Source organism: Macrosteles quadrilineatus, unplaced genomic scaffold, assembly GCF_028750875.1.
Source record: "Macrosteles quadrilineatus isolate MER2022 unplaced genomic scaffold, UCM_ALF_1.0 Scaffold_1__1_contigs__length_201487025, whole genome shotgun sequence".
In the NCBI taxonomy this organism is placed as follows: domain Eukaryota; kingdom Metazoa; phylum Arthropoda; class Insecta; order Hemiptera; family Cicadellidae; genus Macrosteles; species Macrosteles quadrilineatus.
In genome coordinates, this window is record NW_026542594.1 from 167,725,895 (window position 1) to 167,737,677 (window position 11,783).

Genomic DNA, 11,783 nt, shown 5'->3' on the forward strand with positions numbered 1-11,783 from the left:
ATCTGTTTGACACACTTCATGTTGACGCGCTGCTGTTCCTCCGTGCCTCCCTCCACTCTCCCACTTACAGGACAGCACGCTCCGATATCTGTTTGACACACTTCATGTTGACGCGCTGCTGTTCCTCCGTGCCTCCCTCCACTCTCCCACTTACAGGACGGCACGCTCCGATATCTGTTTGACACACTTCATGTTGACACGCTGCTGTGCCTCCGTGACACCATCCACTCCCCCACTTACTACACGACAGCACGCTCCGATGTGGGTTTGACACACTTCATGTTGATGTGCTGCTGTGCCTCCGTGCCACCATCCACTCCCCCACTTACTACACGACAGCACGCTCCGATGAGTGTTTGACACACTTCATGTTGGCACGCCGCTGTACCTCCGTGCCTCCCTCCCTCCACTCCCCCACTTACTACACGACAGCACGCTCCGAGGAGTGTTGACAAACTTCATGTAGACACGCCGCTGTGCCTCCGTGCCTCCCTCCACTCTCCCACTTACTACACGACAGCACGCTCTGCTGAGTGTTTGACACACTTCATGTAGACACCCCGCTGTGCCTCCGTGCCTCACTCCACCATCCCACTTACTACATGACAGCACGCTCCGATGTCTGTTTGACACACTAGATGTTGACACATTGCTGTACCTGCGTGCCTCCCTCCACCCTCCCACTTAATACACAGCTGCACGCTCCGATGAGTGTTTGACACACTTCATGTTGTCACGCCGCTGTGCCTCCGTGCCTCCCTCCACTCCCCCACTTACTACACGACAGCACGCTCCGGGCTCCGATGTGTGTTTGACACACTTCATGTTGGCACGCTGCTGTACCTCAGTGCCTCCCTCCACTCCCCCACTTACTACACGACAGCACGCTCCGATGTCTGTTTGACACACTTCATGTTGATACGCCGCTGTACCTCCGTGCCTCCCTCCACTTTCCCACTTACTACACGACAGCACGCTCCGATGTCTGTTTGACACACTTCATGTTGATACGCCACTGTACCTCCGTGCCTACCCACCTACTACACGACAGCACGCTCCGATGTCTGTTTGACACACTTCATGTTGATACGCCACTGTACCTCCGTGCCTACCCACCTACTACACGACAGCACGCTCCGATGTGTGTTTGACACACTTCATGTTGACACGCCACTGTGCCTCTATCCACTCCCACGGTTTGGGGGATGTTCCCCCACCACTTTAGTCTGCTTAATGTATGTTGTAGCTGATTGACGTTTTGACAAATCTCAGCTGTTGCTGTTGAGCTTTGTTTTTAATAGTGGATCAAGACGTGGAGCGGATAACTTAGTGTAACGAACTTAGTATAATGAAATAGCTAATCCTAATCATTATTAAAGCTCCCGAAAACTTAACATCTTTAACAATTTCATTCCACACTCATCTTTCACTTATATTTCAGTTATCTTTCACTTATATTTCACTGATACAAAATATGTAGTTTACCTTGAAATTACTGTGTAGGATCGGTAAAATAACAGACTGAGTTCGTAGGATTATCGACATTTCAGAAATGGGCCAATTAGAGCCGTGCCACAACCAGTGACATCGCTGCTTTTCTCCTCAAATCCCAAGCCGGGGGAAATGAAATATGAACAACTATGATTGACGCTGCGTTGCATCGTAGGTGCGGGGCTTGCTGATTGTGGTGATAACATTTAGTACAATATGGGCTCACTCATAAATAAAATATGTATAAAAATGTGTTATACACTGAATATGAAAAATATTGCTGTACTAGTTGAAATGGATGTTAATAAATTGACCTGAATGTGAAAATAACTACTGTACGATGCATTTTACATAAATATAAAATAGATGAAAAGCTGTTTTACTAAACAAAACTATGTACGTATTTTTGCCCAAATGTGAGTGAAGGATGAGTGTAGAATGGAGTGAGATGACTAGTGTAGACTTACTCACTAAGATAATCTGTATCATAAGGTCAGGATCATTAATTGAAAGCCCAATGATCACTGACAGCTTGGTCCAGGTTCAAACCATCAAAAAGCTAGTGCCACAGACAATATAATACTTATTCCATTGTCTGTGCTACTGCATTTTCTACAAATGAATCCGGTAACCTTTTTATTGTTAGGCGATCACTACTACTCAGCTACTCAGCCAGTCTAATACACTTTTATACAAATTCTTCGTACTCATGGGTGCATCATCGGTGGTTGGCGTTGTAGTAACAGTTTAGATAGTGGACACCAAAACGTACAGGATACGAGTGTACACGTACGAGTATGTTTTATCTTTGGTATGGGTTGAGAAGCAATGGTAAAATAAACACGTATTTGCCAATTTTAGCACGCTCGCACAATTAAAAGGAACTCTATCGATGACAATTTAAATTCTTCTAAATTTAAAAATACAAACCTTTGAATGTGATGTTGTTTACAATATTTATGGAGCTATACATTTAAAATTACATTTCAAGCAATAAGCGTTTGGGTGTTAAACAGAATAAAGAGCAGACAGTGTCTATATTTATTCTATGGTGGTAGTTACAGCTCAGTAGTAGTTGTGGCGGGTGTTGTAGGAGGTGTCCCAAGTGGGTGTCCGTGTCAAACACAGATTGTCCACCTGATTGACACACACTGCTACCCATGTATGGTTATGTGTCAGCTACAGCACAGTAGTAGTTGTGGTGGGTGTTGTAGGAGGTGTCCCAATGGGTGTCCGTGTCAAACACAGATTGTCCACCTGATTGACACACACTGCTACCCATGTATGGTTATGTGTCAGCTACAGCACAGTAGTAGTTGTGGCGGGTGTTGTAGGAGGTGTCCCAAGTGGGTGTCCGTGTCAAACACAGATTGTCCACCTGATTGACACACACTGCTACCCATGTATGGTTATGTGTCAGCTACAGCACAGTAGTAGTTGTGGCGGGTGTTGTAGGAGGTGTCCCAAGTGGGTGTCCGTGTCAAACACAGATTGTCCTCCTGATTGACACACACTGCTACCCATGTATGGTTATGTGTCAGCTACAGCACAGTAGTAGTTGTGGTGGGTGTTGTAGGAGGTGTCCCAATGGGTGTCCGTGTCAAACACAGATTGTCCACCTGATTGACACACACTGCTACCCATGTATGGTTATGTGTCAGCTACAGCACAGTAGTAGTTGTGGTGGGTGTTGTAGGAGGTGTCCCAAGTGGGTGTCCGTGTCAAACACAGATTGTCCACCTGATTGACACACACTGCTACCCATGTATGGTTGGTTATGTGTCAGCATTAACTAGCTACAGCACAGTAGTAGTTGTGGTGGATGGTGCATGAGGTGTCCCAAGTGTGGTGGACATGTACTCGAGTTTACGTCGTACACAGACATGTACTAGTGTGTACTCTGGTCATGTACATGTACCCGTCTGTACACTGTACAAGGGCTGCGTATATTGTGGCCAGTGTCAACAGCTACTGACACACGTTGACCGGGTGGCGGGTGACCGGATCGATACCGGACCGCCACAGGATCATTCATCCTGCATGATCCTGCCACTCAGCCTGTAGCTTTTGTCAAGCTTTGGGTGTTGCTTCTCTATTGCCGGTTTGAAATGTTTCCCAAGGTTCAAACTTTTTAAAACGTTATTTCTATTCGTTATCTCAATCTTAAGCCAATGTTAGCTTCGTAACGCCTTTAAGTTGTAAAAGTTCGATCTAATTTTCATAGGTTTGATTATCCTTTTGAAATATTCGCTTTACATGCCTGAGTGTGCTGGTGTTAATATGTTTATGGGATGTCTTTGTTGTTCCTTTATAATAATAGTTTTAAGATTACGTTATTAGTTTTGTTCCTTTATAATGTTTAAGATATTGTGAACCCTTACTTTTAAATTTCCAAGAGGGTTCGACAAATTTAGACTTTACGATTGTCTGTTATTAAAGTGTAATGATTTTAAAACTTCAATAAGCTTGAATAGATTAAATTAGTAAAAAAGTGGGATTGTGGAATAAATTAAAAAAGTAATTAATTTATATAATAAAATAGAGTTAGTTGAAGGCGCAGGTACTAAGATACAAATTATTTGCAAAGAAAAGAAATACGAGAATATGATACCGATCAATCAAGCAAAAAATATTCATGGCATACATCATCGTATTTTCCAGTGTATCTTCAAATTTAAATGTGCAACTAACGAAAGGTATAATCTTTTCAGTAGTACTGTAGTACACAAACCACATCCTAACCATTTTACTACAAAGTTGGCATCCACCTTGATTAATGATTGATGCATTAAAACGTGTCATAATATTTACAACTGAAATCCTAAGAAGGGTAGATCATCCTAGCGATCTTACTGTGGTGAGGTGGAAATAAAATATGAACAGCGTGGAGAGCCTCGCCGCGTACCTTCCTGCCTCTGCTCTGGGTAGTTTATAATGTCTCTCCCTCCTCTCCTCTCTCGCTCTTCTCCCCCTGTCTTGTTCTCTCGACTCTTTTGTTTGATCGTGACTGTTGTTTTAGCGTGGATAGCAATATTTTACTATTGAAAATATTAAATACACAACATGGGTGGTAATTAAAACTCTTCCCACGAATTAATTATTTAAGTTTTAAAATAATAAAAAAATTTTAGTTCAAAATTACTGTTTTTTTTTATTCTCATACGACTACCACCTACGTTGTTGTCAGAGGTGTAAAATGTAAGTAAGTACATGATTCATCTTCAGCAAAATTACGAAATTCAAAATAAATCCCCATCAATTTAAGTGTGCCGATTATTTACAAAAACGTACACACACACGGGATCAACATTTAGATAATGATTTCCGGTATTAATAAATAAAAATTTAAAACACCCCTGACGCAGCATACCTGCAGACTAAGCTAATTTCAATTTGCATGAATGTATATTCAATTAGATCTATTTAAATAACATTAGTTTAAATTAGTACCTAGGTTTGCTGCTGCAGATCAAATAGCGTAGTATAAAATAAATACATTTGCCAAGTTTGATCAAAATATATATCCATAAAAAAGCAAACTTAAATATTAAAAATAACATGGGAATTTTAAATTTGCGTTTTTCGAAACTTTATTCATAACCAATAACCGCACACCACACAAAACACTTCAATACTTTAATTATTTGTTCTTTTTAAGCTCTTTAAGATGGTCTAGAGAGAAATTGGAAAATTTTGTGTTTTTGTGGTAAAATATAAGAAAATCCTACTTTTACCCTATAAAACCTATTCGATCATAGAAAATGATTTTTGTGGGAGTTAAAGTTACTGCATTTATTAGGGCGTATCAATTTACATAATATAGGTATTTATGTATGTATATTATTATTCAACAGATTTATAATTTCAAATTTATATATTCATTTAATTTAAGTTGTTGAAATGTCATCATACCGAGAATATTATGTATAACATTGTAATATTTAAATCGTGCAGGTAAATTTATGACGTAAATTAAAATGTTCACCTACAAAAATTGTCTGCGATTTGTTTAATGTTATCCATCAATTACTTGCCGATTGGTGTAATTGGTTAATTAAAAACTTGACTTTCATACAGAAAATCTTGTCCCGAAAATCCAAACCGTATAAACCAAAAGTGAGATCTGTCCTGTAACTTTCAGCGTTGGATCTCCCGCGGCGCGGCGGTCTACCTGTTTATACCTCCGCACTTAGTTTTATTTCTGTCGGCGTGCGCGGGCGGCAGTGCCAAATTTCGGCGGGAAGCGATGAGACGGCACGTGGCGCAAATAACCAGTAATTAATACACCAGGTACACGTCAAGATGCGCTCAGAGCGCTACACGGCCCGGGAGCGAGTATAGGGAAGGTTCATCCTCTAGGGGACAGAGTGTTATCGGTGGCGAGGCGGTGGCGCGTGCCTACAGTGAAGCTGTCGCCGCTAATGTGAAGGGGGAAGGGGGTGAGTGCCCCCCCACAGCGCCCCCTAGCACCCCCCCCCCACTCAACCGAGATATAGGCTACACGCCACCACCACTGCTGCCGTCTGACCCCCTATCATCTCCCTCTTACTTCACACTACACTGTCAATCTGTCGTGGCAAATATCTCTTCATTTTTTTCTCCTGGTTTAGTTATGGATATAAATATGCTCAAATCTATGTTTGTTCTTATTAAAAAATTTATAAAAAATATTTTAATAGCTATGTAGAGTTGTTGGCTGGAATTTCGGGTTTAACATAACCCTAGATGGAGCATACCTTTTTTTAAAACAAGAAAAATTAAATTAATGTGTTTTTAGTTGAGAATGTCCAAACGAAAAGGACATGTAATTATGGAAAATATGAAAAATATGGAAACCGGGTTAATTGGAGCTTTAAGACAAAATAATACGTTTTGAATATAAACCAATGAGACCAAATAGCTGTTGTCAGTTGCATATTTAGATTGTAAACAATTACATGCATCGAAAGTATGAATCGATTGTAGTTAATTGTTGCCTTATTATAAATATTTCGACATATATCGATAGTATAGTGTACACCAACACAATTGTAATTACGTATACGAAACGATTGAATCACTTACTAAACAACTGCTTGTTTGTTGTTTCCATTAGCAAATTGCATTGAAAACATGGAAGTAGTTTTGAGGGGTTCTCTTTAAATGAAAACTAGTTCAGTTTTGAAACATAGTTGGTCAAATAATGGTGCAATATGACGAAAATATAGTTCATCACAATACACGAACAAAAGTGTATTTTCAACCCTAGCTCATTTTCCGCCGGGTCAAAAAGAGTCTCAAAATGGCCCTAGTGATGAAATGTACAATTTACTTTCTAGGGAGTAAAATATATACTTTAGCCCCGCAACGCATGTGTTTAAAACGGCTGTAATTGCTGCATTATGATGAAAAATGTTTTGTTAAGTTATAAATTAACTGGACAAATGGAAATTAGCTTTCTGCGGCGGTGGTATTTACATCATCGAAGTAAATAACTGACACAAACTACTTGGTCCTAGCTAGTACTATCACTTAGCAAATTGCATTGATGATTTGGACTCCACAAAAAAATCTTGTAGGCCTACTCTTACCACTACTAACCACACCCTGGCAGTTGTCAACTGCAGAAATATTGGTCTGGTTAGTCAGTCATAATTATTGCTCTACTGTACTTACCCTCTGTTTTTTTCTTTATCGAAGACTATACAGGAATCTAATGGTACAATTAAATAATTTTAATTGTATTTATTTTTATTTTTTCAATTTGGTTTCAATTTTTGAGCGAATTGTTGAATAATTATGGGATTATTGATCCAATAATATTCTTATACCTAAACTCATAAATCATATGTCTAAATACTGTCTCTAGATATGGTTGCCTGATCAGTGACCCCTCCTCCCGGAGAGAATTTATTTAAGAACAAGTTTGTTAATAAAGAGCTATTGATTTAGGGGTTTAGCCAATTAATTGAGAACTATGCCCAATTGTACTTAAACTATTTTTGATGGGTAAAAATTACTCAATATATTTAGATTACGGCAGTACTTTATGTTAAAAACATAAAAATACATTCTCCAAAAGTCATGACAGAATTAAAATTTAAATTGACGCATTAGAACCATTTTATGCATTACGATACTTTCATAATTGATTTTATTTTTAGTTACATATCTTATTATATCTGCAAATAAAAAGAGTCAATGTATAAACTGTAATGTTTTAACGACAGTGTATTTTAAATGAGCGAGTATTGGTTCCGAGCTGTAATGAATTTCAAACCGCATCCCAAACTACGGCTTAAATCTTATACATAGTCGTCCACGAGTCGTAGGTAGAGCTTTCAGCTGAGATTATGAACAGGGGATTAGGGGAAGGAAGGCGGCAATGGAGGAGCTACACGCGTGTAGTTCCACTCGCGGCCGCAAGGTTCGGTACTAGGAGGATTAAACATTAATGACCCTAAGACAAGGTGTAGACAAAATAATACGTTTTAAATATAAAATGAGACTAAATCGGATGTATCCTAAATCGCAAATATTGAGTAAGGTTACATGTCATATAAAGAAGAAAAACACGATAAATTCCAAATTCCATAAAAACAGAGATAGTATGCGGCTAGTGTCTAGTGTAATGCAGGGACATAGCACTGTAATCCAGCCTGACGCAGTTCCACTACTCTACACGCTCTACACTGCTGGTATGCCTCTGTCAATACGGTTGCTATCCAGTGTAATTGCAGATCCGAGCACAGTAATCCCGCCTGACGCTACGCCACTACACTACACTACTGCTATTCTCTCTGCAATACAGTTGCCATCCAGTTTAATAGCAGATCCGAGCACAGTAATCCCGCCTGACGCTACGCCACTACACTACACTACTGCTATTCTCTCTGCAATACAGTTGCCATCCAGTTTAATTGCAGATCCGAGCACAGTAATCCCACCTGACGCTACGCCACTACACTACACTACTGCTATTCTCTCTGCAATACAGTTGGTATCCAGTGTAATTGCAGATCCGAGCACAGAAATTCCACCTGACGCTACGCCACTACACTTCACTACTGCTATTCTCTCTGCAATACAGTTGGTATCCAGTGTAATTGCAGATCCGAGCACAGTAATCCCACCTGACGCTTCGCCACTACACTACACTGCTGCTATTCTCTCTGCAATACAGTTGTCATACAGTGTAATTGCAGATCCGAGCACAGTAATCCCGCCTGACGCTACGCCACTACACTACACTACTGCTATTCTCTCTGCAATACAGTTGCCATCCAGTGTAATTGCAGATCCGAGCACAGTAATCCCCCCTGACGCTACGCCACTACACTACACTACTGCTATTCTCTCTGCAATACAGTTGCCATCCAGTGTAATTGCAGATCCGAGCACAGTAATCCCGCCTGACGCTACGCCACTACACTACACTACTGCTATTCTCTCTGCAATACAGTTGCCATCCAGTGTAATTGCAGATCCGAGCACAGTAATCCCACCTGACGCTTCGCCACTACACTACACTGCCGCTATTATCTCTGCCAATACAGTTGCCATCCAGTGAAATTGCAGTTCCAAACACAGTTATCCAGTCCATCGCTTCGCCACAACACTACACTACCGTTATTCTTTCTGCCAATACAGTTGCCATCCAGTGTAATTAAAGATCCGAGCACAGTAATCCCGCCTGACGCTTCGCCACAAAACTACACTACACTACTGCTATTCTCTCTGCCAATACAGTTGCCATCCAGTGTAATTGCAGATCCGTGCACAGTAATCCCACCTGACGCTACGCCACTACACTACACTATTGCTATTCTCTCTGCAATACAGTTGCCATCCAGTGTAATTGCAGATCCGAGCACAGTAATCCCACCTGACGCTACGCCACTACACCACACTCCCCCGTGCGGTACCGGGTTAGAATAGCACCACAGCCTTCTCGGGCTTGTCGTAAGAGGCGACTAATAGGGTGACCGACGAACTCACTGGGAGTCCCTGGGAGTGCCACTACCGCAGCCTTCTCGGGCTTGTCGTAAGAGGCGACTAAAAGGGTGACCGACGAACTCACTGGGAGTCCCTGGGAGTGCCACAGTGCGTCATGGATGTAGAGGTCGGGCTCTGCATTGCGACGGGCGACCCCCGGCACGTCAGGTATCCGGTGCTGGGCAAACGGAGGTCAGGCCCCGGGGAACTGGGGTAGGGGTCTTTGTCCCCGAGGGTATACCCGTTCCTGACTGATTCCGGGCCGCTCCTTGCCGCACGATGCGCTGGAATAAACACGATGGATTTAAATAAAACCCCTCATAACACATTTTTGATTAAGAGCTCAAATGAGCCAGAAAAGACGTTGGAAGTGGAGCGGAACGCTTTTGTCCGTAGCTCCAAGGTGCAGCGGTCGCCACCACCGAAAAACGTGAGGACATCTCCCCCACCTGCCACCTTCAAATGCACCAAGGAGTTCCCCCATTTAGGAGCTCCTTCGGAAAGTGGAGCTGGGAACGGTGCGGAAAGCGTCGGAGATGTAGGTGTCGAGCTGGTGTTGCCAGCAACTCTCCCCCACTCTGCCAGTTCTGCTGTAGGGATGCCGGAGGAGCCATTCAAAGCACCGCTGAGGTCGGAAGGCTCTGAGATGGTGCTTCTGCGTCAGGAATATCTTGACGCAGAGAGTGACATTGAAACCCGGCTCCAAGACATGGAAGCTACGATAAAGGCTATGCTGGACACCTTCCGGACCCAGAAAGCCGTAAATCAAGTGGTCAAAAACGGCATGGCCAAACTGGAGTCCATTCTGACCTTGGCTTCGTTTTTGCCTGCCGGGTGGTGAGTAAGGCAGCCATGGAGAAGATTGCCGAGAAGGTTGTGTCTCTGTCTGACGAAAGAACACTGCCTTCTAAGAAACGTAAAAGGCCTTCCACATCGGACAGTCCTCAAAAAAGAGAAGAAGGCGTCCAAACCAAAAGGACCACGGTAAAGGCCAAGGCAACTCAGACTGATCTATTGTCTGCTGTGCCCAGATCCTTTTCGGACATAGCTGCAGCTCCTGCAAAGAGCCAACAACCACAGCTACCTACGACCCCCCTTCAGGGAAGTTCCCGAAAGGGGTCAGTCGTAGAGACACCTGGGGCTGCGTGGGAAAAACGTCGTTCCCGAAAGGAGAAGAGGAAGTTGAGGCGGGCTGAGGTCGCCTCTATAAAGAATGTGGCAGTGAAGGCACAGCCGACCGGCGTGGCCCAAACTGGGCCCGGCTCGGTCTCTGCTCCGAAAAAGTCCCGGCCAAAAAAGCCCAGGACGGAGGCAATCCTGGTCAAGCCCTCAGGGGGGAGATCTTTCGCCGAGGTCTTGGGTGCAATTAAGGCCAAGGCTAAGCCAGAGCAGACCGATACGGTTGTACGGTCGATTAGACGAACCCGGGACGGGGACGTTCTCCTTGAACTGGGTAAGTCGAAAGACAAAGCAGCCTTTACTGCCGAACTGAAGGCAGCTGTTGAAGGCCAGGGCACCGTCCGTGCTCTTGAACCAAAGACATCAGTCGAGGTTCGAGACATTGATTGTGTGTCGACGGAGGTTGATGTTGTTGAGGCCCTGAAGAAAGCTGTCCCCGAGCTTGGCGGGCAAACGGCTTTATTTAAGGTGTGGCTCACAAAACCGAACAGGAGTCAGCAGCGGATGGCGGTCGCCGAAATGGCAGACGCACATGCCACGAAAGTGCTGGGACTCCAGCATCTGAGAGTCGGCTGGGTCAACTGCAGGCTCAGACGGAGAGTGGAAGTGAAGAGGTGTTTTAAATGCCTCTGTTTCGGCCATTCCTCCCGAAACTGCAAGGGACCCGACCGAAGCAAGAACTGCCTTCGGTGCGGGGAGGTCGGTCACGTCCGTAAGGACTGCCAAGTCGAGTCCTGTTTCCTTTGCAAAGAAAATGGGCTCGCTGACAAACACTTGAAGCATATAGCTGGGTCTGGACAGTGTAGTGTATTCAAATCTGCACTACAGCAAGCGAAAGTCCTTTCACGAAGATAAGAATCCTTCAGTGCAATCTTGAGCGATCCAGGTCGGCTGACGCACTTCTATGTCAGCTTGCCCTAGAACACGATGTCGACGCGCTCTTAGTCAGCGAACAGTACCAGTACCGTGATAGGGACCCATCTTTTTGGTTCCCTGATAGTCTTGGTACTGCTGCATTCTGGGCGCGTAATGCAGCGAAAGTACAAGTACGGGGTCACGCGAAGGGCCGAGGTTTCGTTTGGGTTCGGTGCCGGGATGTCACTTACTTTAGTGTCTACCTCACTCCCAACGAGGCCATC